This window comes from Lissotriton vulgaris, chromosome 1_1 (genome assembly GCF_964263255.1).
Source record: "Lissotriton vulgaris chromosome 1_1, aLisVul1.2, whole genome shotgun sequence".
NCBI lineage: Eukaryota > Metazoa > Chordata > Amphibia > Caudata > Salamandridae > Lissotriton > Lissotriton vulgaris.
The window spans coordinates 97,888,879-97,912,478 of NC_141685.1; the positions used below are offsets into that span (position 1 = coordinate 97,888,879).

The following is a 23,600-nucleotide window of genomic DNA, read 5'->3' on the forward strand; positions in this document are numbered from 1 at the left end:
TGAAAGGGTTCACCCCTATGTAGAGGCCATGTAAAGTGTATCTAAATCCTGCAAAGAAAACTACATGTCCCTAAAGTAAAGGAGACATTAATATTTAAAACTGTAATACTGTACTCAAGACATTTAAGATTGCTACATATATACTGAAAAGTGATTTCGACTTAAATGCTGCAAACAGATATGGAATTAAGACATCAAAAAGAAAATGTGAAAAATAGCCACTAGATGGCAGCATAGTACAGATGAGTGAATGAAGATAGGCATGTAAACCAGATCGACACAACTCGAGAATAAAAAAAATGCAACCTTCAAAGAAAACGAGTCACTGTTATTTCAAAATCACATGTGCTCAGATAAACCTTCAAAGTATGTTTTTCCGATTTCTTCATGCTACAGTTTCATGAGTGAGTTGTAGAATCAGAAGAAAACAAATACATCCTCTCACCGGACAAAGCTTAATACTCATGAAAATCAACAAACAGGCAAGGAAAGCGTGTGATTGTTGCTCCCACGACGGTGTTCCTGAAAGGCCAAAGCTTCAATTAGCTTTATGTAAAACATCACAACCGACACAAACGTGGTTGGCAAATGGGAGTCAAGCACTTAAAATTGTACTGTAAAATCACACATGGAATTGAAGAGTTGAATTGCCAGCCTTAAGATGGCGGCACGTACATCACGTCGTACCGGCTGGCTCCCAGCACACCCCTGCAGCTAAACAACCATAGACAGCATTGTGAGCTTCGAGAAAAAAAAACGTCATGAAGAGTTCCACTTCCGCAGCCTCTCCTCACCACAGCACGAGGCAGGTAAGGTGCGCGAGCTCAGTTTTAAATTTGAAACACAGTCCAACAGTTGTTTGTAGCAGAATACATTTATGGGAAAAAATGTATAAACTAAGAAATAAACGTTAATAAAGCTTATTTCAAAAATCGGGTGAAATGAGATAAAAACAGCATAATAAAGCTTTCATATCTCTGTTGATTTTTGTGCTACCTTGACAGACTGCCTCCAAAACGGTAACACTGTTCTTCTGAAGCAAAGGTGATATGTGTCTCCAGACACGTCCATGTCAATAATATCACATAAAATGCCAAAACTCCTCATGGTGTGAACTCTCCACATGGAATACGACCAACTGTAAAGTTAAGTGTTCATGTAGAATGCGCCGGTGACACATGAAACGTTATTTAGGGACATCACCCTGCACAGCCTAAGAAGTAGTGGATGAAACTTCTTTTTTTAAACTGTTCAGTGTCAAATTGTGCAGGATCATAAATGGCCAGACTAAATATGAAAACAAACTGCGCAGCTGCCAAAAATAAAACAGTCTCACTCTGCACACGCTTAGGCAGATGAGAAGGCCCACTGTACATATGGGTTCTTTCTGAACTGCTTCATAGGCCTCTCTAGACTGTGTGTAGCACACTTGTGTGGCGGTTGTCTGGTGTGAAGTACAGCACGCTTTAGCTGGCGCAGAATCTCTCCTTAAAAATGTCCATTCGCAGGTTTGATTAGATTTACAAGAGCCAAATACCATTAAATTATTTACGCTCACTTCTGATGAATTCGCACTTAATGTCCATATACCCCAGGTGAACCACACGCAGCACGCTTGGGGAGGGGCTGTCCGGTCTGATGGACACTGGTGGGGCTTCATGGCGTGCTCTTTATGTTCCCTTTGTGGCTCCTTACCTTGAGGTATCTTGATTTTCTTAGTTTCATCTTGTTGCTCCTGTTTCTTTTGTCTTGTTACTGTTAGCTGTGCCAGACGTCTGCTCCCTGTGGTATCTTCTTCCCAACATGTTGTGGGACACATTTCCACTTCTTTTAGGCTTCTTGCGTGGGAAGGTCTCCAACTCGTCGCCAAAGTAATAAATAACGTTGCAGAACTTAAACGTGATTGGCACTCTAGAGAAGGTCCACGCACCAACATTCCATACAGAGGACACACACACAGGCTGAGCAGCTAGGGAGAAGAAACATAGGGAATGAAACATCATGTGAGGACACTACACCTGCCTTTCCCTTTCCTGCTCTGCCAGCCCTTTCCTGCCCTGTCAATCCTGCCTTTCCCTTTCCTGCCCTGCCCAGCACTGCCCTGCCCTGACCTGCCCAGCACTCCCGGCAATGCCCTGACAGTCATGCCACGGCCTGCTCTGCCAGCCCTTTCCTGCCCTTTCAATCCTGCCTTTCCCTTTCCTGCCCTGCCAGCCCTTTCCTGCCCTGTCAGTCCTGCCCTTCCCTTTCCTGCCCTGCCAGCCCTTTCCTGCCCTGTCAGTCCTGCCACGGCCTGCTCTGCCAGCCCTTTCCTGCCCTGTCAGTCCTGCCTTTCCCTTTCATGCCCTACCCTTTCCTGCCCTGCCCGCAGACGCCAGCGTTTGGCGCCAGGCCCGGGACAGGGCAGAATGACATGCCCATTACCGTGTTTATCCACAAAGGCGTTCACTGCAGAGCTTTAATATTAGGGTCTCTTTGGAACAATTGTTCCAGAGCTTAATATTTTTAATTAGCTTAAACCAGGCGAATGAGAGGGAAAACTCGTGTGAAGCAGAGATGGTGAATTGTTTGTGACACGTTGTTTGCGATAATTCTACAGCCTGATTGTTGTCCTGATTATGAATATCCGGGCAGCATATTGTCTTTACGTTTGTGAAAGTTAGGACGGGGCCTTGAAACGCCACATGATGACGTGTAGCTGCATAGTGTGACTCGGCAGCAGTGGGAGATTCACCTTCTCAAGTGACGTATTCCATACATTAAAGGGCAGAAATGGATCAGGACATTTCCCTCATTGATGAACACGAGCCTCGTGTGTAGCGCCTCGTGTCTGGTGTGTGGTATTAAAGCGCCTCGGTCCGAGCCACAGTCCTGCCCCCGGGGGTGGGGGGTGGGGGGGGCACCTCTGGTCAGGTCCAGGGGAGCAGTGTCACTCTTCGGGGCTGTCGTGTCCCACTCTAATTATACACGGACACAGACGGAGTATGTACTAGCTCTTTATTCAACATCCGACTTGGTCCCCGTCCCTACTCTATCTGACCCTTTCCTGTCTTGACCCCACCTCTTCCCCTCTGCCCACCTAGCTCCTCCCACCCCAACTACTGGACTGTCAACTCCATAACATCTCCCCCTTTCTTAACAAACAGCAGTGAAAGTGAAACTTAGTCCATTTCTACGATCAGTCTCTTTGGAGGCTGTACTTGGCGTCGAGGTCAAGCCGGTGTAGACACAATGTTCTCTACCACAGGTTCCGGCACCATGGGAGGTGCAGAGTCGGGCGTGCCAGCCTCTGGGACACTGGGGTTCTCCAGCGTGGAGGCTGCAGGCGTGCAGTCATGTCTTTCAGGAGGGCATTTCCTAAAGTGGGATGCATTTCGGGTGACTCGCCTATTCTCTGATTCAGCGGTCACCATGGTGCCCTTTTGCTGCACGATCGTGAGGGGCTCGTCTTTGAAACGACAGTCAGTTTTCTGGCGCTGCTCTTGTTTAACGAAAACCCTGTCACCTTCCTTGAGGGAGGGTGACCGTGCCCTCCGTTTGTGATCAGCGTGGTCCTTCATCTTCTCCTTGTGACACTGATCTGTTGCAGCCATGTCTTTGATCTGGTGGTCTGAGAGGGGTTTCTTCAGTGCTCCTTCCCAGGTTGGGATCCGAGTTCTCGGTGTCCTCCCAAGCATGAGAGTGGCAGAGCAGACGCCCGTCGTGGAGTGGGGAGTGGTTCTGTAGGCACAGAGGACTTCGGTCAGTGCCGCTTGCAGATCCTTCTTCTCGGCGGTGGCCTGTTGGAAGGTTTTCTTGATGGTCGACATGAACCGTTCAACGGTGCCGTTGGCTTGCGGCCAGAGCGGGGTGACCCTGCGGTGCTGGAAGTCCATCTGTTTCGCGAAGTCGCCGAATTCATGCCCGTTGAACGGGGGTCCATTGTCTGTTTTGATGATTCTGGGGACGCCCCAGGTTGCGAAGACCTCTTCAAGTACTTTGAGAGTACAGGTGGCGCTGGTGGAGGAGATAAACGGAGCCACTGGGAATCGGGAGTACTCATCCACGATGACAACTACGTACTTCCCTGACTGCAGAGGCCCATAGAAATCCATTGCAACTTCTTGCCACACTCCGTCAGGTAGTGGGGTCATCTGAAGTGGTGCAGGCGGAGTGTTGGGGCTGGTTAGTTGACAGGGATGACAGTCCTTCAGAGTGTCCTCGACTATCTGGTCTAGAGCTGGAAACCAGACACGCTCTCTAAGTGCTCTCTTGGTGGATACGACCCCTCGATGACCCTCATGCGCTAGGTCGACTACTCCTTGTCTCAGGGTGGCGAGGATGACTATCCGGTGGTCTCTTAGAAGGAGGCCGTCTTCGGTTATTGAGAGTTCATCAGAGACGTGTCGGAAAGCCTGGAGCTCTTTCCTAACATCAGGATTCTCGTCTTCATCTTGTGGATGATGTCTCCACCTGTTGGATAGTATGCGTTTCATCACAGTTTGTAGAACAGCGTCCTTGTTGGTTGCTTCCCTGATGGTGTGCATTGGTATGGCTGGTGGGCGAGCATGACTTGACACAAAATGAATGTATTCCTCTGCTATGGAAGAAGTTGTCTCTGTAGAGTCCCGGGGGTGGCGGGACATGTAATCAGCAGGGTTCTCTCCCTTCCCTGGTTTGTGAACGATTGTAAATGTGTACTCCTGCAGGCGGAGGCCCCACCGCTCAATCCTGGGGGGCATCTTGCACTTTGGATTTCCATAGATCCTTACGAGTGCCTGATGGTCGGTAATGAGCGTGAAGTGTTTCCCATAGATGAAGATGTGGAAGTGCTCGCACGCCCACACGACCGCCAGGCTCTCCTTCTCAGGCTGGGAATACTTCCTTTCTGGATCGGTGAGGCTGCGGCTGGCGTAGGCAATGATTCTCCGTTGTTCCGAATCATCGTCATACTGAGCCAGGATCGCCCCTAAGCCCACCGGACTGGCATCTACGGTGATCTCTGTCTTCCGTCTGGGGTTGAAGTAGGACAGGCAGTCAGATGATTCCACTGCCTGTTTGATGTCTCTGAAGGCGCGCTCGCATTCCGGGGTCCAGTTGAAAGGCTGGTTGGCTTTCGTGAGGAGCCTCAGTGGGTGACTTATGGTGGCGTAGTCGCGAATGTAACGAGCGCAATAGCTCGCCATCCCGAGAAAGGAGCGCAGATCGTTCACGTCAGCTGGGCTTTTGGTGTTGTTGAGCACAGCTACCTTGTCTGGATCGGGTTTCATGCCGCTAGATGAAAAAATGTGTCCGAAGAATTTCAGTGTTGACTGGTGGAATTCGCATTTGTCTTTATTAAGAGTCAAGTTTGCGTCCATTAGAGCATGGCAGACACGGTCAAGGGCGATGTCGTGTTCTCGGAGGTTTGTGCCGTACACCAGAATGTCATCACTGTAGTTGAGTGAGTTTGGGATATGGTGGATGATCAGGCGTATCGCCTCTTGGAAGATTTCGGCAGCCGAGGAGACACCAAAACTGAGATGTTTATATCGGAAGAGGCCAAGATGCGTGGCAAATGTGGTGATGGGGCGAGAGCTGTCATCCAGCTCGAGCTGGTGATAGCCCTTGTTGAGGTCCAGTTTGGAAAATACCGTAGCTCTGTTGAGTGCCGCAATCATGTCGCTCAGGTGTGGACCGGGGTGCCTTTCCCTCTCGATTGCCGTGTTCGGCAGGCGCATGTCTACACAGAGACGGACCTTGTCTGGAGTCCTTTTTTTTGGTACAATAACCACCGGGGACACCCAGGGAGTGGGTCCTTCGGTGCGTTCGATGATGTCAGCGTCCAGGAGGTCTTGCAGCTCTTGGGCCACTGCGGATTGCAGATGAAACGGCACTCGCCGCGGATGTTGAGCGATTGGTTTGACTCGCTCATTGATATGTAGATGTACTTGCCGACCTTTCAGCTTGCCCAGGCCCTGGAACAGAGATGGAAATTTCGCGGTGTAGTTGGAGCTGTCGTTCACGTTGAAGAGGATGTGCACTAGGCGCAGGCGCTCAGCAGTCGGAAGGCTCAGTAGGCAGTCGGCATCGGGTCCTTTGATGACGTGGATGACTGCTGGGATGGTGGTGCCGCCGTGCGTGAGGGTGGTGTCGAACTTGCCCAGGCACGGGAGTGGTTTTCTTGACATCCAGGTGTATACCCGGACAGGTGCAAAGCGCAGATGAGGTTTGGGAACCATACGCTCGTGTTCGGCAACGGAGATGTAGTTAAGGGATGCGCCACTGTCCATGACGAATTTTGCTGCATGGTTGCCCACCATGATGTCAAGCCGTGGGTAGCGTTTGAGCTGATCGTTGTCAGCAAGGTTGACATACTCTGTAGTGTAGGACGATCGCCTGGATGAGGAAGACCTGGAGTCTCTCGAGGGGGAGCGGCGATCCCATCTGGAACGTCTGGATTCACGACTGGAGTGAGACGACGCCGGGGATCGATCAGGTTCACCCTGAACGGCTCTGACATGGTGCCGTCTGGTCTCTGTCCTCGAGGATCTTTGCTGGCTGGCGCGTCGGTCATTGCCGCCACGTTTCTCTCGGTGGTAATCGCTGCACATAGCCTCGAAATGATTGGATCGTCCGCATTTTCGGCAGCGTTGGCCCATAGCGGGGCATGAGTCAACGTGAGGGTAGTCATACCCGCACCTGAAACACCGTCTTGTGCGTTCAGGTCGTCGGTCTCTCCTCTCTGAATCCTTTGGCCGGTGGTCTGTTCGACGTCTGGGTGAGAATCTGGATCGGCGTGATCTGTCACGCGGGTTGCCTCTGTAGTCCTGTCGTCCATGTCGTCGGTCGGAGACACGGTTGGCATGTTCGCGGCTAGTGCTGGGCTTGACTTCGATATCCGCCGCATTCTCTTCGTCTTGGTCATATATTCGGGAATTCTCCTCAATTTCTGCCAGCTCTTGTGGCTTCCTTAGCAGTCGTCGCCTCAGCGATTCTGAGTGGCATCCTGAGATTATTTGGGACTTGATGGCCGCATCCGGCGAGAAGTTTGCGAAGTCGCAGTATTGGGACTGGCGTCGCAGTCGGTGTATGAAGGAGGTTAGTGGCTCATCCTTGTCCTGGCGCTGTTGGTGGAACTTGTGTCGCTCATAATCAACATTTCTTTTGTGCAGGAAGCGGTTGTTCAATATATCTTTTACTTTGGTATAGGTGTCGCTGTCGTCGGTTGGGATCTCTCGCACTATCTTGCTGATCTCGCGCCCTCCTAGATTGCGAAGGGTTATTATTTTGTCCTTGTCTGTCTCGATTCTGGAGCCTTCAATGTAGTCCTCAAAGTCCTCCAGCCATTCCTGCCATTTGAGGCCCATGCTGCTTCCTGTCGTGATTATTAAGGGTTCTGGCGCTCGCAGGTGCGTGCCCTTGACTTCCTTTTTGGTGGGAGTGTCTTGCGCGTCTTGTGCGGGAGGGTTGGACATCTTGGTGATGAGGTTTCGGTTCTGATGCTTGACCCTGGTCGCAGCTGCTGGTGTCCGTTCCCTCTACTTCTTATGGTAGGTGCCAATGCTTGTTTGCTCCTTGCTGCGCTCACTTGGCACTGATTACTCGTTATCCGCCCTTCACTGTGATAATTTGGGGCTGCCAGTGCTTATTTGAGTTGTCGCCTGACCCAAAGATGGCCGCCCTCAGTTCTGATGGGGTCTGTCTCTAGAGCTGCCTGACCTTAAAATGGCCGCTCCTTTCTGTGAGACACGAGGCTTTCTCTCGCTCTCCAGGTGCACTCACACGTCGCTGCACAGCTGGGCTCGCGCATGCAGATGGCTGCCGGTTGCCGCTTTTCAGGTAGGCTCACGCTGCGGGGGGCGTTTGGCTGGCGGATCACTCGGCGCTGCCTCCTTATCACGCGCGCGCCGACCTGGCGCTATTCTTCGCGCGTCGGCTTCCCTCGCCTGCACAGTGTCACGCAGTGAGTTGGGGCAATGTCGGAGTGGGCTCCCGACTTTCACTCACGGTTTGGCGGGTTGTCAGGCGGGTCTAACGCCTCCAGCGCGACCGGCTCTCTTCTTCTTGCGCCCTGCCTTCGATCCTGGCGGGCTTCGCGCGTCCAGCGCGATCAGTTCTCTTTCTCGGCGCCCTCGCTCGGCGCACTGTCTGCTCTCCCTCACTCGTTCTGAGGACCGCCTGGTCACGCTCAGACTTCTCTTGGTCACGTCGGGGTCTCTTCCGTGGCGCCTCAGGACCACGGTCACAGCGGAGCTCTGGGCGCTCTACGCTGCAGGACGGGGCTCGTTCTGGTGGGTTTGCAGCTAGATCCCACCCTCGTTGCCAGCTGTCGTGTCCCACTCTAATTGTACACGGACACAGACGGAGTATGTACTAGCTCTTTATTCAACATCCGACTTGGTCCCCGTCCCTACTCTATCTGACCCTTTCCTGTCTTGACCCCACCTCTTCCCCTCTGCCCACCTAGCTCCTCCCACGCCAACTACTGGACTGTCAACTCCATAACAGGGGCCTGTGCATAGCGCCCGAGGCTCAGGGCGGAGTCAGAGGCGCTGTATGGGGTGGAATGAACTCTGGGCTCCTCTATCCTTAATGAGAATCCTTCACCGAGAGGCCTGTCCAGAGGAGGGGCAGAGGAGGAGAGGCCTGTCCAGGGGAGGGGCAGAGGTGGAGAGGCCTGTCCAGAGGAGGAGGAGAGGCCTGTCCAGAAGAGGGGCAGAGGAGCAGAGGCCTGTCCAGAAGAGGGGCAGGAGGAGATGCCTGTCCAGAGGAGGGGCAAAGGAGGAGAGGCCTGTCCATAGGAGGGGCAGAGGAGGTGAGGCCTGTCCAGGGGTGCAGAGGAGGTGAGGCCTGTCCAGGGGTGCAGCGGAGGTGAGGCCTGTCTAGGGGTGCAGAGGAGGAGAAGCCTGTAAAGAGGAGGAGAGGCCTGTCCAGGGGTGAAGAGGAGGAGAGGCCTGTCCAGGGGGGCAGAGGAAGAGAGGCCTGTCCAGGGGTGAAGAGGAGGAGAAGCCTGTCCAGGGGTGCAGAGGAGGAGAGGCCTGTCCAGGGGCTGCAGAGGAGGTGAGTCCTGTCCAGGGGTGCAGAGGAGGAGAGGTCTGTCCAGAGGAGGGTCAGAGGAGGAGAGGCCTGTCCAGAGGAGGAGAGGCCTGTCCAGAGGAGGGTCAGAAGAGGAGAGGCCTGTCCAGAGGAGGCGAGGCCTGTCCAGAGGTGCAGAGGAGGAGACGCCTGTCCAGGGGGGCAGAGGAGGAGAGGCCTGTCCAGGGTTGCAGAGAAGGAGAGGCCAGGTGAGGCACGTCCAGAGGGGTGCAGAGGAGGTGAGGCCTGTCCAGGGGTGCAGAGGAGGAGAGGCCTGTCCAGGGGTCAGAGGAGCAGAGGCCTGTCCAGGGGCTGCAGAGGAGGTGAGGCCTGTCCAGGGGTGCAGAGGAAGAGAGGCCAGGTGAGGCCTGTCCAAAGGGGTGCAGAGGAGGCAAGGCCTGTCCAGGGGTGCAGAGGAGGTGAGGCCTGTCCAGAGAAGGTGAGGCCAGTCCAGGGGTGCAGAGGACGAGAGGCCTGTCCAGGGATGCCGAGGAGGAGAGGCCTGTCCGTGGATGCAGAGGAGGTGAGGCCTGTCCAGGGGTGCAGAGGGGGAGACGCATGTCCAGGGGGGCAGAGAAGGAGAGGCCGGTCCAGGGGTCAGAGGAGCAGAGGCCTGTCCAGGGGCTGCAGAGGAGGTGAGGCCTGTCCAGGGGTGCAGAGGAGCAGAGGCCTGTCCAGGGGTCAGAGGAGCAGAGACCTGTCCAGGGGCTGCAGAGGAGGTGAGGCCTGTCCAGGGGTGCAGAGGAGGTGAGGCCTGTCCAGGGGTGCAGAGGAAGAGAGGCCAGGTGAGGCCTGTCCAGAGGGGTGCAGAGGAGGTGAGGCCTGTCCAGGGGTGCAGAGGAGGTGAGGCCTGTCCAGGGGTGCAGAGGAGGCGAGGCCTGTCCAGGGGTGAAGAGGAGGTGAGGCCTGTCCAGGGGTGCAGAGGAGGAGAGGCCGTTCCAGGGGTCAGAGGAGCAGAGGCCTGTCCAGGGGGCAGAGGAGATGAAGCCAGTCCAGCGGTGCAGAGGAGGAGAGGCCTGTCCAGGGGTGCAGAGGAGGTGAGGCCTGTCCAGGGGTGCAGAGGGGGTGAGGCCTGTCCAGGGGTGCAGAGGAGGAGAGGCCTGTCCAGGGATGCAGAGGAGGAGGCCTGTCCAGGAGTACAGAGTAGGAGAGGCCTGTCCGTGGATGCAGAGGAGGTGAGGCCTGTCCGTGGATGCAGAGGAGATGAGGCATGTCCAGGGGTGCAGAGGAGGAGAGGCCTGCCCAGGGTAGCAGTGTCTCTCTTCGGGGCCTGTGCATAGCGCCTTGAGGCTCAGGGCGGAGTCAGAGGCGCAGTAAGGGGTGGAATGAACTCTGGGCTCCTCTGTCCTTAATGAGAATCCTTCACCAAGAGGCCTGTCCAGGGGTGCAGAGGAGCAGAGGCCTGTCCAGGGGTGCATAGGAGGAGAGGCCTGTCCAGGGGTGCATAGGAGGAGAGGCCTGTCCAGGGGTGCAGAGGAGGAGAGGCCTGTCCAGGGATGCAGAGGAGGAGAGGCCTGTCCAGGGGTGCACAGGAGGAGAGGCCTGTCCAGGGGTGCAGAAGAGGTGAGACTTGTCCAGGGGTGCAGAGGGCGAGAGACCTGTCCAGGGGGGCAGAGGAGGTGAGGCCTGTCCAGGGGGGCAGAGGAGGTGAGGCCTGTCCAGGGGTGTAGAGGAGGTGAGGCCTGTCCAGGGGTGCACAGGAGGAGAGGCCTGTCCAGGGGTGCACAGGAGGAGAGGCCTGTTCAGGGGTGCACAGGAGGAGAGGCCTGTCCAGGGGTGCAGAAGGGGTGAGGCTTGTTCAGGAGTGCAGAGAGCGAGAGACCTGTCCAGGGGGGCAGAGGAGGTGAGGCCTGTCCAAGGGTGCAAAGGAGGTGAGGCCTGTCCAAGGGTGCAGAGGAGGTGAGGCCTGCCCAGGGGTGCAGAGGAGGTGAGGCCTGTGCTGTTGCGCTGTTCCAATGAGGTGCAGAGGAGGTAAGCATTGTTCAGGAGAAGAAGATGGGAGGCCTGTCCTGTGCTTGTGCGAGTTTAGAGGAGGTGGGGCGTGTCTAGGTGGGATGCAGAGGACATGATGCCTGTCCAGTAGGGTTGCGGAGGTGGTGAGGCCTGTGCAGGGGTGCAGAGGAGGTGAGATTGGTCAACTTGGAGGGGAGTGCAGAGAAGAGGGGGTCTGTCCAGGGCAGGCAGTAGAGGTGAGGCCCATTGTTGGAAAGTGGATTATTAGTTGTGGTCAATATATATCTACCACTGACAATAATACCACAGACACAATATAGGGCTCAGAATAGGTCTCATACAAGTATTCCCATGCTCAGAGACAGGTATGTAAAGCATTTAAAAACACCAATTCAGTAAATAGTTAAGTCAGAACCCACAATAAAAATCCAACACCAATTTATGAAAATATGAAATATGTTTTCTTTTAAATAACATCAAAACAAAAAAATACAATTTAGGGAACCAGAGATATGATTTTTTAAAGATTAAACACCTTTTAGTGCTTAGGAACCAATAGTCACTTCTGGATATTTGGTCGCCTCTGACTGGGACAAGGTCAAAGTTTGAGGCCGGCGAGATCGATCTCTGGTTGGATACACTAAGTGGGAGGCCCGTCAAGATTTTACCTTCACACTTAGAACCTTTCCTGGAGGATTTCTCACCAGACGCCGTGCAACCTCCTCCAGCAGGCTGGCTTCAGTGAGGGTTCGCCGGATTGCCTTTCTGTGAGAGTCCGGTCTCCCTATGGAGCTTTTTCACAAAAATTCACCAAACGTTCCCAAACATCTGGAACTTCTTCCCAAAGTTCCTCTTGATGGTCCAAAGTGTCAAAAACACAACCCAAGGGTCTGGAATCTCAAAAATGGCCCTTGAAAGATTAGGACCACAATTCCCACAATGCACCTGGCCAACACCCTTAAAAGTCCACTGGATTCACTCCAGGCAGGGGACTCTTGGTGGAGTTGATGCAGGTGAGCTCTTTTAACCTGTAGCTTGCATGGAGCCCACTCTTTATTCCTCTTGAAACAAGGTACATTTAAAGGGCTGTAGTTCGGATAACAATAAACAACTACAACCGCCAATACTGCCACTTGTTTTTCTACTTCAGAACGAGGAAAAAGAATAAAACCAGCCCCTCTTAACCACTCTTTCAGTTTGAATTAATCTATTTATTTTTTCAATTATCAATCTTTGTTTCTTTATTCAAAATACAACGCATTACAAAATTACCATACTCAATACAAACTATACAAAATTCCCCACAGAAAATGTCACCCTTTTTGGAACCTAATTAGTGTTCCTTTTTCAACAATCTTACATCAACATTCATTCTTGTGTTTGGACTCATTACCACATCATACATACATCCTTCTTTCATTCACTCTAAAACCACCCTGGGGTACCAACAACAAATCTTTTTCTGTGCAAATATAACAAAACATTTTTCCAAAAATACAAACAAAGACAAATACATTTCAAATTTCAAAATAGGCCATCCGCGATTCAACAAAACCATACAATTCTTGAAATGATGATTTGACTTGATTGGCCTAAAAAAATGTGGTTGACGCATTTCGAATCCCTTTATTCAAGGGATTCTCCTCAGGACCATGTGTCCCTGAAAAACATGATAGACAGTTTCGTACTATGCTGTTTTGTGGCTTAATACTCCAATATCTATCTAGGACTACAGCTTGAGACTTCTTACCTTTTCAACCATTCGGCAGATTCTCATGGTTTTTTTCTCATGTCTTATCTATAAACAAAAATTAAATTAAATACACTTGTCACAGTCTCCGTCTTAAATATGTCATGGCATACATTACTGGTCTGAAAAACCAAAGTTATTTACTGCAAACCGCCCAGGCGCGGAGCGCCTGAATCTGGGTAGTCTCTCCAATGTTGTTGTTGTCAGTCTGCTGATGTTCTGAAAAGTGAGGATGTGTTCTATCAGTAGATGGACTTAATGAACTTTCAGAAATGTACCATCTTTAATCGATATCACAATTAGCACACACAGTTTCTGCAAGCATAGTGAGCGAGTACCAACCATCGCAAGTTAGTGCAGATTTAGACAATATAGCAAAGTCAGAGACCGGACAGAAGAGGGCGCGTGTGGTTTTGTGTCTGTCTGTCTTTTAGCGATGCTTCCAGAAATATTTTTTCTCAAAATATTGGTTTTACTAACCATGACATGACAATATAAATACCTAAAATATTAATAATATGCAGAATAAGATTCGCCCCTTGCCATGCTTGCATCAAACTGGGAAACGGGAACATGAATCAGAGGGAACAGAATGGGATGTCACAGTCAATGGTCCCAGCCCAACTGTGACGAGCATGCAGAATCAAAGGCAGATATATTGGAACACGCCTTCAGTCCCGATGGTCCCACAGCCCAGTGCAGAACAGAACGCCAATTTCTCAATAAATTTAAGATTTCAACAAAATCCACCAGTGATTAATAACAATTTTCCACAACTTGCATCTACACTAGGAGTTTCTACTGGACCGAATCAGACACAATGACAGTGCCTGAGACTGGAGGAGGGTTGCATGCTTGGTGCAGCCCTAGAGGTCACCCAGAGTGGCCCTTTTGTAGAAGAAGTAAATGAGAATCCAGCATCTCTTTTAATCAATAAATGTGCCTCCCGTTCCACAGTCAGACTGACGGGAGCGCCCAACCCACCCCTCTTGGGAAACGAGTCCAAGTTGTAGGCATTTCTAATAAACAACTAATAAGCTGTCAGCAAATGTTCCCGTACAAATTGGGTCAATGATGACCTGGCGGGCTGTCTTACAAAGGTAAAGGACTGGATGACCCTGTCTTGTCTCAAACTTAATGGAGACAAGACAGAGCTCATGCTGTTGGGTCACTTAGCCCCAGCATCAATCGATTCAATCTGGCCCACTTGCCTAGGCTCGCCTCCGGCACCCAGGGATTCCATCAAAAGCCTGGGTGTCTGGTTAGATAGTTCCCTCAAATTTGACCATCAGGCGGCTAAGTTATCAGCTACCTGTGGCATCCTTAGAACCATAAGGAAGATTCTTCCATTGTTACCATTTGAAGCCAGACAAATGGTGGTACAGGGTGTAATCCAATCCCGCTTGGATTTTTCTAACGCTTTATATCTGGGAGCCCCCGACTCCACTGTGAGAAAGCTGCAGGTTATCCAAAACTGCGCTGCCCGTACCTTACTGCAAATACCTAAAAGACAATCCGTAAAAACAGGACTAAAAAGTCTGCATTGGCTTCCTGTCAAGGATAGAACTAGTTTTAAATCACTGTGCATTGCACATCAAGCATTCTGGGATACCGGCCCAACAATCAATCTTCCCTTAATTAATCAGTATCAGTATGCTTATTTGACAGTTGTGCCCAGAGTAAGAAAAGCATGAACAGGAGGTCGCACTTTCTCACTAAATGTGGCGAAACTATGGAACACCCTCCCTCTTCATCTAAGGTCTAACCCTCAGCTGACCTCTTTTCGTAAGCAATTAAAAACATACTTGTTTAATAGGTAACTCCCCCGTCCTGGTTCTGATTTAACTTAGGCCATTATTCACTCAATCTCTTAATCAACTCTCCCCCGCTGGCCCCGCCATGGGTGAGCAACTGTTTTAGTTCTTAGCGCTTGGATGCCTACGGGTAGCTATCTGCACTCTATAAAACTAAAATTTTTATTTATGTGTTGGTTTTGAAAACATAAATAAATGGCATTGTCATTTACAATGTCAATAGCTTAATCTCTCGCAAATGCCACACACAAACACACCGACCCACACACACACACACACACACAGAGCCCCCCCACACACACAGAGCCCTACACAGAGCCACACACACACACAGAGCCCCACCCACACACACACAGAACCCCCTACACACACACAGAGCCCCCCACACACAGGGAGCCCCCACACACACACAGCCGCCCACACACACACAGAGTCCCCCCACACACACAGAGCCCCCCCCACACACAGAGACCCACACACAGAGCCCCCCCACACACACAAAGAGCCACACACACACAGAGACACACAGAGAGACAAACACACAGAGCCAAACACACACACAGAGCCAAACACACACACAGAGCCACACACACACAGAGCCACACACACACAGAGCCGCACACACACAGAGCCGCACACACACAGAGCCGCACACACAGAGCTACACACACACAGAGCTACACACACACAGAGCCACACACACAGAGCCACACACACACAGACACACAGATTCACACACACACACAGAGCCACACACAGAGCCACACACACACACACCGCCACACACACACAGCGCCTCACACACACAGAGCCACACACACACACAGAGCCACTCACAGAGCCACACACACACACACAGAGCCACACACACACACAGAGTCACACACACACAGAGCCACACACTCGCAGAGCCACACACACACACACAGAGCCCCATACACACACACACAGAGCCCCACACACACACGTTTTTCCGGTCTGTTCCGGAAGGACGGAGAGCTCTGGTGGCAAAAGAAAAGCAGTTCATGCACGTGATGTGTGGGCTACACAAGCTGCAATGTTTGGGATTATAAATCGTCTACATTGGAGCAAATTTAGCTAACCGCTCCGCCCCCCACCGCTTGTCAGGAAAGGTTGGTGATATATTAAAAAATCAGGAGGGACAAGTGGACAAAAGGGATGGTGAGGAAGCAAAGAGGCCATGAAGGGTGCGTAAAGCAGTAACAAGAAGATGATAGGAGACTTTAAAAAAGAAAACTCGAAATAGAAGCAGACAAGAGTGAAAAAAACAAAAAAATCAGGAAAGATTGAAGAAATCAATGAAAACCACATGTTCAAAACTGCAGAAAGAGAGATGGAATTATAGTGGAATGAAGGTTGGTAACCAGAGAAGAGAATAGAAAGAATATAAATAAAACTACTTGTAGAGAGGCGAAACTACATGGGATAAAGAAGGAAAAAAGACAACAACAGTCCACAAAAATGTGATGGAGAAAACCTCTGCTTCAATTTTTGGAGACTGCTTGAAAAAGGTAGGACAGGATGAGCAAGAGAACATTAGATAGGGAGTGCCTTGGGTCCTATTGCAGCGAAGGAAAATGGGCACACTGCTCAACTGGTTGAGGAGTAAAAGGCATAGCTGACGTGCAGTACGCTAAGGGTAGCCCTCTCTCTCCATGTCACCGGAGACAGCGTTTCCACTCTTGAACTTTTGATTAACAAATGACAGATATCAAATGTTTCAGTAGAATCAGTGCAATGTTAGCAAAATTAAACTACAATACCCAGAAGGCATTAGGTTGTCATATGAAAGACTAGTAACTGGAAACAATGTGATTGCACAGAGTGAGGTGGCCACCTGAAGTCTGTTCTTCAAAGCCCTGGCATCACCATTCCTGCTTTGTTAATGGCAGCTACATCCTCAGTAGTCTTCGAGCACTTCAGCTGAACCACAAGGACCGAAAAAACATTACAAATGTTTGAGAAAGGCACGTCCAGTAGTATTTCCATTGTGCAAACATAGCTGGCAGGTAGTGACCCACTCAGCAATAAGCGGATAAGAGGAGCATCTGTTCTCAGTGACACTGTGAAACATTTACAACGAGCAGGAGAATGAGAAAGAGGAAACAGACAGGAGAAGTGGACATGAAGAAGAAAAAAATGTATAAGGGAGAAAGGAGGAAAATTAAAGAAATTGGAAAAGATTATAGATATAGAAATAGAAGGCTGAGAGAATTTGTTGTTTATATATTTCGCATAGTTCACCAATTCCTTTGCCTCTTTGCGGTTTGGGGAATCTCGGAGCGCAGATTATTTCCAGATGGCTAAAGACAGAAGTAGACAGTGTGGATGAAAAGAGGAGACGGTGGGGCATGATGGTGGGCGGGGAGAAGTTGTCAAGCCAGAGGGAGAAGAGAGGGGTGGAGAAGACCGAAAGAGGGCAGGTAAAAGATACTTGGGAGAGAGGAAAGAGCGACCGTTGGGGAATGTGAGAGGGAAATATAAGATAGGAAACCTAGGAAAGGAGGACGACCCTGAAAGTTTCTTAAGTTTCACTAGGACAAAAACATAAACATGGATATGCGGAGGGATGCCTGAAACTTGCAGAGCCCTGCCCTCATGTGTACATAACATGGATGCTGCAATAACCAGCGCCTACATGACCCGGCTCCCGGCAACCAGTAATGATCGGCCCACTCGCTAGCTGACTGACCCCTTGTCGAAAACGATAACTATCGGACTGGCTGAACTGCAGGAGACAGCGGCCAAAACTCCTGCGTGCTCCTCTCCTCACCCCAAACTTCAAAAACAAGCATTGGCAAGGTCAGCAAGTCAATCAGGAGCCTGCTGAAATATTAGGCATGGCACCTGTGTTGTTGCTAATGCTGAAAGGATTGTGTGTGCCTGGGAGTGGGAAGGCAATGCGGTGCAAGCTGCAATGCTGTCTAAAAAAACCACAAAAAAAACAAAACAGAAAGAGAAGGGAAGGGCTGCGGCCACTAATGTTAAATCTTGCTGTACTTGTAAACAAGACATCGCCGGGTCCGTGGAGTGCCCGCGAGGCGCCAATCAGGCAGATCCCGAACTTCGGCAGGCTCCGACAAGGGGAGGTCGAAGGAGGGAGGAAGGGGGAGGCATCTGGGGGAAAGAGAAGAGGTGGGAAAAGACGGGGCAGGAGGAGGACATGAAGGGAGGGATCTTGAAGAGAAGCACTTGCCAAGACAAGAATACGGTGTCCGATAGGGGACACATGCAATCACAACAAAGCCCTGTCCTTTTCAGACTTGGGGGCGTGTTTTTTAGGTTTGAGTGACCGAAGACGTCACAGAGAGAACCTAAAAAACACACCGAGTCCGAAAAAAAGACGGGGCTTAAATGGAGTGACGCCCCTCTCCTCCAATGGCTGGCCAGCATTTACGAGGCCAGCCAATGGAGAAGAGGGGTGGGTTTAAGCCTCCAATAATGTAAACATTAAATCTCGGCTGTGTGAACACTGCTGCGCAGTGTAACACTAGGCCGAGACCTAAAAAGGAGGATAGTAAAGGACCTAAGAAGAATTAATACTATTGTTGTCCCATGTGGCTGTATTGTACGGTAGAGCATGCAAGGTCCAATGCCAATCTCCTGCTTTAAGGTGAAGAGTCATAATTAATTATTCATTTTGTAGGAGTGTTTTATAAAATTACATTTTGTTGTGCTATGTTTTCATGAACATTCATTGGTTGTTGTCATTTTTACCTCATCATGGACCATGTCAATAATGTGTTCTCTCTGTCTAAAAATGTACTGTCTTGGGATATTTGTTGCAATTGTTTTATTTTACCCTTTTCCAAAATGCAGACTACATGTCACTCCTCTTACTGATTTTGTACATAAAACTTTTCCTTGATTTTGAACTAAGCAGATTCTATCTCAGTTTGCTATTTGATATTATAGAAAAAGGTTTTCTTGTTTCTTAGCACACATTTGTTGTGGTGGTCTGTTTATTGACTTTACATCTTGAGTTATATCAGAGTCTGGCTTTTGATTTCATTTGAGGTTAACTGTATGTGATCCTTCTACAAATATTATGATGATTATTTCTCTGACTAAGTAACCATTATTTTAAATCTTTAATATGAGCTTACTGCTTGCTCTGGCTCCAAAGCTAATTGCAAGGGCCTTTACCCATGGAGCGGTGCTTTAATGGGCAGTATTGCCTGCTATGGTTGACTATAAGGTCATTACACTGTTTGCCCCATGAGGGCAGAATGTGTTAATTAAAAAAACAAAGGTGTCCCAGAGACCGAGGGGGTTGAAACACCTCCGGTACTCCGGTACCTTGGTTTCACAGCTGTTGCTGTGAATGTTAAACAGTTAACAGCCGCATGCAGGACCATGGCGGTTAATTGTTGAACATTCACAGCAATAGCTGTTAAAGGAGGCTGAGGTCAGCCCCCGATTCTCCCTGGGCTCGACTTAACTGCTTTTCATCATTCAGTTGAGCCAGGGAGATGCAGGAGATGAGCAGAACCCACTCCTTCCTTCTTAGATACTAGTGACACTGCGAGCTACGGGAGGAGGAAGGGGGGAGGCTCCTGCGTGCCTTGCCGCAGGCTCTATCTGCTGCCTTCTCCTGTCTAATCCATGTATTTTGGAGAGGCAGGGGCTGTGTATTAGGACATTGTGATGTTGAGAGCAGCAGGCCTATATCCGGTTGTATAGGCTTCTGCTGCTCTGTTGTCTTCAATGGAGATCTAAACATTTCGATGTTTCAAGCTTTGTCTTGTGAAGGGTTAATTTACACTGACCCTCCACATCATCCCTTCAGATAACGTATCAATAAAAAGCGCCAACACATTGATGCTTTGTTACTTCCATTGCTTGGCATTCAAACTCTGCATCAGTTTGACCTTGAATTGCAGTTGCTCAGAGAGCATGGTTTGTATAAATATAAGAGTCTGGTTGATTTATGAAGTGTGGGCAGAATTATGTACAAGGACTTTAACGTACCTTTGCAAACCAGATTGTTTTGATTTGCAAGTTTCATGATCTGTAAATGGAAAGATGGGGGTTATGAAGACGTGGACTGGGTTGTTGGATCATGGTTCTTGAACCAAAAAAAAAATATGTATTCATAACCAGAGTTGCTTCACAATGGCCTCCAGAGAACAAGAGATTCTTTTGTTTTGTAAGTTCAGGACGGTTATTTGTAAAATTTGATGAAGTGTGATTGTCATCTGATGCAAAGCCATTTCTTTACTTCCTTTCAAGATATTCTGGGATGACCAGGCATTGCAGCGTGGCTGCCACCCTCGGAAGAACAAAATATAATATAACTGTCAGGTAAGGATTCCTATTACTCTTAAGTTTCCTTTTCCCCTGTTCTTCTTTCTCTTTTCCCTTTCTTGATCTCTGTTTTTTTTACTCTTCACATCAACATTTGACTCCCTCTATGCACTATTCTTGTTGTTATCAAACTTCTGATAATCATCTAATATATCCACATTCCTCCTGGTACATGTTGGGAGTATAGTGCAGGTCCAATTCTTTTTAGGTCAGTTTTGCCCAACAGTTCCTTAACAATTGGCATATTTGTCTCCTCTTCCAGACCACATGATACCATCCTCCCTCTGTCTGTTCTTTCTGCGTATTTTCTCTCTGGATTTGACTTCCATCTCTTTGCGTCCTCCCATCCTGCCCTTTTTTGTCCTGTCTACTACAAGCAAAAGACTCAGTACATATGCGTGGACACACATGCACAAAGGGCTTGCTTTAGGGTGGTGCGACCGGTGGAACTGCACCTGGTGCTGACCTTGGGGGCACTGTATTTAACTTATGGGTTCACAAGCATCTGCTGAAGAGTAGGGGTGGGCTCAATTTGAGTAGTCGTGCTATGCAAAGCTTTGCGAAACGGTAAAAAATCTCAGCGAGCACGCAAAAGTTCAACGAACACACGGAATTGCTTGTTCCGCCCATTCGCGTTGCTTTTTTCCTGTTCGCGAATGCTGTTTGCGTGCTCGAGGAGAAATATCTCGCAAACAAGCATTTTGAAAGCACGAGCAAGCAAAAAAATCCTCGAAACCGTCAAATCGCAGAATTTTTGGCAATTCTGTGTTCTCAGCAGAACGCGAAATTACCCAAATTCTGCAAATTCCACGAGCGGAATTTACCACCCAGGCCTACTGCAGAGTTTCCTACGCCGGTCCCCTGTGGTGAAAGTTTAAGATAGCCTTTTCTCTCTTTCCTCTGTTTTGTGTTTTTCTTTATTGACCCTTTTTGGTTTCCTTTACTGTTGTGCTGTTCAATAACATGTCCCTTCCTAGATCACTGGAAAAAGGAATAGATTAACAGTCTAGGTGGGCAGGGGAGTAAATGACATCTAGTAATTTATTACAAGAATTACAAATATCACTATGTTCCCAGCCGTTGTCACAGAAATTGCAATTTGATAGTGTGGCTGCTTCTGAGAATCTGTGTTTCTTTCTTAAATATTTACCTCTTTTGCTCTCACATCCTTGATTTCCAGTGATCCCAAGCTCCCGATCTATACTGTTTCACCACTATCAGAAAATGCAACTCAAACTGATTTCCTATCTTGTTTTTGTTAATGCTTTCTTTGTGCAAAGTATAAAGTCACAAATATTTTGTCTTTGTGTTCATTTACAATTTTTGACTCCATTTCTACAGGTGACAGAAGCATGAACAGAAAAAAGAAGGTTTAAATTTAGTGAAACACAAGGAAAAGGATTATTTCAAGGAAAGAGTTAAAACATTCTTGAGCTCTAGAGAAGAAACACATTCTATGTGCCAGGAATGGTGAGGATGTTGGAGTGGAAGAAACTGGTGAATGTGAAAGTTGTCAAATCCCTAAAGGAAAATGATCATAAATGTTTACCAAGTGTCAGTAACTGAGATTAAGGAGAACATTGGCCACAACTGATACCCACACAGAGCACTTGAGAAACCTCAGTGTTGTAAATTCTGTTTGATGGTTTATGAGAAATGCTTTGGCGACCTAAACCCTCCCCAACAGATCAGCATCCGTAGACGTGTTGTGATGTGACAGAACCGTCAAAAAAACAAATATCCCCGATTAACAAGTGCAAGCTTTTGACTCCGTCTCCTGTGATTCAGAGGAGAGAAAAGATTGTTTAAAAGAAACAAATTGTAAATGCTCTTTCGTAGATGTTGTTTCGGCAAAGATGCCGGATTATCATTTCCAATATAGGAAGATTTTCCCCCACCAACTCTCTTGGGTTGATCCGAGTAGTTTCAAAGTGTCCTGTAATTTCCAAAGTGGATCATGTACTTGTCTTAGCCACTGAGCAAAAAAAGCATATACTGCTACAGAAAGTATAAAAGAGGCCAGTGTTACACTTAACAGGCAAACACTAAAGCCCAAAGACATTATAAGTGCCTTTAAAACTCCAAAATCAAATGGGATAAACTAGAATAACTAAATGAGACTAATTAAACTAGATAGAATTCACCCGGGCATACCTTGGAGAATATGAATCCCTGAGGAGCATCTTAGTAAATACAAAGGGCTCGTCAGTGAAAGTTTGTAAGACAAGTTAGATCAGCGCCTTTAAAGGTAGGAAAATGATCTCCAGGAAAAAAACTATAATTAGTTAAATATGTTAAGAAGAGCATCTGAAATGTATTTTAGAAGTTAATGCTGAGTTGTAACAAACAAGTACATGATCAGAAATCAGATTCAGTCTTAAGATGGCATGTATCCAGGAAAAAACCCAACTTGGAGAAACAAACAACTCGAATGAGAGCAATGACTGTGAGAACGGCTTTAGTCATCAATCCCACCTCACTAAACATGAGAAAACTAGCTCTGGACGAAAACCCTATCAGTGTCCTGAATGCCAGAAAGGCTTCACTCGCAAATTCAACCTTACGGTACATGAAAGAACCCACACTGGGCATAAACCGTATCAGTGCTCTGAATGCCAGAAAAGCTTCAGTCATACATCCAGCCTTACTGTGCATGAAAGGACCCACACTGGCCAGAAACCGTATCAGTGCTCTGAATGCTGTAAAAGCTTCTTTACCAAATCCAATCTCACTGTACATGAAAGAACTCACACTGGAAAAAAACCTTATCAGTGCTCTGAATGTTGCAAAACTTTCAATCGCAAATTCAGTCTCACTTTACATGAAAGAACCCACACTGGACAAAAACCATATCAGTGCTCCACGTGCCAAAAAAGCTTCCGTTTTAGTGGCAATCTGATTCAACATCAGCGAACTCACACTGAACAAAAACCTTATCAGTGCTCTGAATGCTCGAAAAGCTTCTGTACCAAATTCAATCTCACTTTACATGAAAGAACTCACACTGGACAAAAACCTTATCAGTGCTCTGAATGCTGGAAAAGCTACAGTCATAAATACAGCCTTACTGTACATGAGAGAACTCACACTGAAGAAAAACCTTATCAGTGCTCTGAATGCTGGAAAAGCTTCAGTCAGAAATACAGCCTTACTTTACATGAAAGAACCCACACTGGACAAAAACCTTATCAGTGCTCTGAATGCCGGAAAAGCTTCAGTCATAAATCCAGCCTTACTGTACATGAAAGATCCCACGCTGGGTATAAACTGTATCAGTGCTCTGAATGCCAAAACAGTTTCTATTACAAATCCAGTTTAACTGTACATCAGAGAATCCATACTGGGCTCAAACCATATCAGTGCTCTGAATGCCAGAAAAGCTTCAGGAGCAAATCCAACCTTACTGTACATGAGAGAACACACACTGGGCATAAACCGTATCAGTGTTCTGAATTCCAGAAAAGCTTCAGTCATAAAATTAACTTTCACTCACCATGAGGGAACTCACACTGGGAAAAAACCTGATTAGCTCTCTGAATGCTGAAAAAGTCGGAAATCTAGTCTCACTCAACCTGCGAGAAGTTACCTGGAAAAAACCTTGTCATTGTTCTAAATGCCTGGGAAGCGTCTGCTGGAGATTAAATTTCATCCAAGAGAGAACGCACAATGAGTAAGAAAATGACCCGTGCTCTCAATGTGACAAAAACTTCAGTTGTAAA

General features: G+C 48.5%; 1 long non-coding RNA gene and 1 pseudogene across 1 annotated transcript; both read left to right on the plus strand.

Annotated features, from left to right (window-relative positions):
* Window positions 1-8,942: 8,942 nt before the first annotated feature.
* Window positions 8,943-21,296, plus strand: LOC147737559 (uncharacterized). Its single transcript, XR_015299751.1, has 3 exons — window positions 8,943-9,021; window positions 19,807-19,878; window positions 21,223-21,296. It is a non-coding gene; the product is annotated as an uncharacterized LOC147737559 (long non-coding RNA).
* A 50-nt stretch (window positions 21,297-21,346) lies between these two features.
* Window positions 21,347-23,410, plus strand: LOC147737560 (uncharacterized; annotated as a pseudogene).
* Window positions 23,411-23,600: the final 190 nt, after the last annotated feature.